The sequence below is a fragment of the Budorcas taxicolor genome, chromosome 1 (genome assembly GCF_023091745.1).
Source record: "Budorcas taxicolor isolate Tak-1 chromosome 1, Takin1.1, whole genome shotgun sequence".
Lineage (NCBI taxonomy): Eukaryota > Metazoa > Chordata > Mammalia > Artiodactyla > Bovidae > Budorcas > Budorcas taxicolor.
In genome coordinates this window covers 188,782,875-188,786,460 of record NC_068910.1, presented here as the reverse complement: position 1 = coordinate 188,786,460, position 3,586 = coordinate 188,782,875, and the positions used below count along the sequence as shown (strand labels likewise).

General features: G+C 44.0%; 1 pseudogene; it reads left to right on the top strand.

Annotated features, from left to right (window-relative positions):
* The first annotated feature begins 268 nt into the window (after nucleotides 1–268).
* LOC128053087 (gamma-enolase-like) lies at nucleotides 269–3,268 on the top strand (annotated as a pseudogene).
* The last annotated feature ends 318 nt before the right edge of the window (nucleotides 3,269–3,586 follow it).

Genomic DNA, 3,586 nt, shown 5'->3' with positions numbered 1-3,586 from the left:
AACAGAAGTATTTCCCAAGAATTTGCAAGTATGTGGAGTTAAACAGAATTACTACATAATGAAATTTAAGGATATTCTTCGGAGTTTGTTAAAAGGAAGCTGTTTCATAAGTCAGGAAACCTCTTTACATGTATAATACTCTATCCAAAAAATTATGTTTTTGAAACAAATATTGCCCTTTTTGTGAGAGAGACAGCTTTAAGATTACAAGTTACTAGTAAATTCAGCTGCAGTAAATTGTTAATATTTGTAATTCTGACATATTTAAATGATAGCAGGTAAGTACAGTAGCAAAAAAGACCCCTGGGTACCCATTAATATAGTTGAAGTACTTATTGAAACGCTCCCAGATCCCATTTCCCTTCTTCATTTTTAAGAAGTGACCTCCATCGTGAATCTTGTATTTATCATTCTCAAGTACATTTTCACACTTTACTCCATTTATATACATGTATATACTCTTCCCCCACCCCCCAATAGACTCCTAGGTAATCCTTAAAGGGTTGCATTTTCAAAGCTTGTATAGATAGTACTAGATTTTACTTTTTTAAGATGTATCTGTTTTGATACATATTGCCTTATACATGATCTAGAGATCATTCATTTTAGCATTATGTAATATGGTATTGAATGAATATTAAATATACCTCGTGTAAAGAATCCATTCTCCTTGACATGTATGAGGTTGTTTCTAATTTTCACACTGACAAATAATGCTACTGTGGTACTCCTTCCTTACGTTTCTTGCTCCTAAGTAGGGGAGTTTCTCTAGTTCCAAGAATGGGACTGATGGTTTGAAATGCATCTTCAACTTTCCCTAAACAACAGCAGGTTTTTGGAGATGCATCCTGCTTCTTCCCCCTGTGTGTGCGCTGTGTGTGTATATTGTGTGTGCTGCCCGCATAGCGACATTTCTTTGGGTTCCTATTTGTGCATGTGGGGTTCCAATTGGGCAGATGAGGAGGCCATTACTTATCCATCTGCCTCCATGTCTGAGTGGGAGGGGTGGGTATTAAGGAGCAATATGTGGAGAAGGCTGGATGTGGCTACAGGAGTGAAGAGCTAGAAGGCTGAAGGACCCTCTGGTCACTGTAGTGTCCTCCGTCTTCCTCCTCATTCCATGTTCCCCTCTCAGGTCTTTTCCCAGCGGCAGTACCCAATGGAGCCTCCACTGTTATCTCTGAGGCCCTGGATCTAAGGGATAGGGACAAACTGCAAAACAATGGTGTTCTGAAGGCAATGGACCACATCAACATTGCCACCATCTGCACCCTCATCAGCTTGTGTCCCTCTGGGATGGGACTTGAGAAGCTGGACAACCTGATGTTGAACTTGGATGAGACTGAGGACAAGTCCAAGTTTGTGGGCAAAGCCATCTTGGATGTGTCCTTGGCCATGTGCAAAGCAGGGGCAGCTGAACAGGAATTGCCCCTTCACCACCACATTGCTCAGCTGGTCAAGAACTCCGATCTCATCCTGCCTGTGCCTTCAACATGATCAGTGGTGGCTATCATGCTGGGAACAAGCTGACCACACAGGAGTTTAGATCCTCGCCGTGGGTTTTCATTCCAATCCCAAAGAAAGGCAATGCCAAAGAGTGCTCAAACTACCGCACAATTGCACTCATCTCACACACTAGGAAAGTAATGTTCAAAATTCTCCAAGCCAGCCTTCAGCAATACGTGAACCATGAACTTCCAGATGTTCAAGCTGGTTTTAGAAAAGGCAGAGGAACCAGAGATCAAATTGTCAACATCCGCTGGATCATGGAAAAAGCAAGAGAGTTCCAGAAAAACATCTATTTCTGCTTTATTGACTATGCCAAAGCCTTTGACTGTGTGGATCACAATAAACTGTGGAAAATTCTGAAAGAGATGGGAATACCAGACCACCTGACCTGCCTCTTGAGAAACCTGTATGCAGGTCAGGAAGCAACAGTAGGAACTGGACATGGAACAACAGGCTGGTTCCAAATAAGAAAAGGAGTACGTCAAGGCTGTATATTGTCACCCTGCTTATTTAATTTCTATGCAGAGTACATCATGAGAAACGCTGGGCTGGAAGAAGCACAAACTGGAAGCAAGATTGCCAGGAGAAATATCAATGACCTCAGATATGCAGATGACACCAGCTGTATGGCAGAAAGTGAAGAGGAGCTAAAAAGCCTCTTGATGAAAGTGGAAGAGGAGAGTGAAAAAGTTGGCTTAAAGCTCAACATTCAAAAAACTAAGATCATGGCATCTGGTCCCATCACTTCATGTCAAATAGATAGAGAAACAGTGGAAACAGTGTCAGACTTTATTTTTTTGGCTCCAAAATCACTGCAGATGGTGAGTGCAGCCATGAAATTAAAAGACGCTTACTCCTTGATCAACCTAGATAGCATATTCAAAAGCAGAGACATTATTCTGCCAAAAAAGGTCCGTCTAGTTAAGGCTATGGTTTTTCCAGTGGTCATGTATGGATGTGAGAGTTGGACTGTGAAGAAAGCTGAGCGCCGATGAATTGATGCTTTTGAACTGTGGTGTTGGAGAAGACTCTTGAGAGTCCCTTGGACTGCAAGAAGATCCAACCAGTCCATTCTGAAGGAGATCAGCCCTGGGATTTCTTTGGAGGGAATGATGCCGAAGCTGAAACTCCAGTACTTTGGCTACCTCATGCGAAGAGTTGACTCATTGGAAAAGACTCTGATGCTTGGAGGTATTGGGGGCAGGCGAAGGGGACAACAGAGGATGAGATGGCTGGATGGCATCACCGACTTGATGGACATGAGTTTGGTTGAACTCTGGGAGTTGGTAATGGACAGGGAGGCCTGGTGTGCTGCAATTCATGGGTCGCAAAGAGTCAGACATGACTGAGTGACTGAACTGAACTGAACTGATGGGTGCTGAGAGCTTTCAGGATGTCATGCGACTCAAAGTGGAGGTCTGTCACACACTCATCTAGGAATAGCATGGCAAAGATGCCACCAATGTGCGAGATAAGCATGGCTTTGCCCCCTGAATTCTAGAGATCAGAAGCTTCAGAAAAGATTGTCATCAGCATGAATGTTGCCACCTCAGAGTTTTATCATGGTAGCAGATATCACTTTAAGACTTTAAGTCTTACTGATACATCACTGGGGACCAGGACTTTGTTAGGGCCTATCTTGTTGTCTCCCTTGAGGCTGAAGTTTAGGCAGATCAGTTTGATCACCAAAGCCATCCAAGTGTGCAAGCCCAGGAGAATGGCTGAGAGTCATGATGAGTCACCATTTGGAAGAGATTGAAGACACGTTCATTGCCAACATAGTGGGGGAACTATTCACAGGCCAGATCAATACTGGCGCCTGGTGCACCTGGCTAAGTACAATCTGTTCATGAATGAGAATCACAGAAGAGCTGGGGCATGAAGCTTGATTTCCAGGACATAATGTCTGCAGTCCCAGCATACTGTGATCCTTCTACCTGGCTGGAGACTTGGAACCCCTGGCTCATCCTCCTGGAGCTTCCTCCTTTCGATCCTGCTTGCAATTTCATTCCAGACACCCAGGCTGCCCTGTTGCACTGCTCATTGGCTGCTTCAGCCGCTACTGCCTCCACTCTCC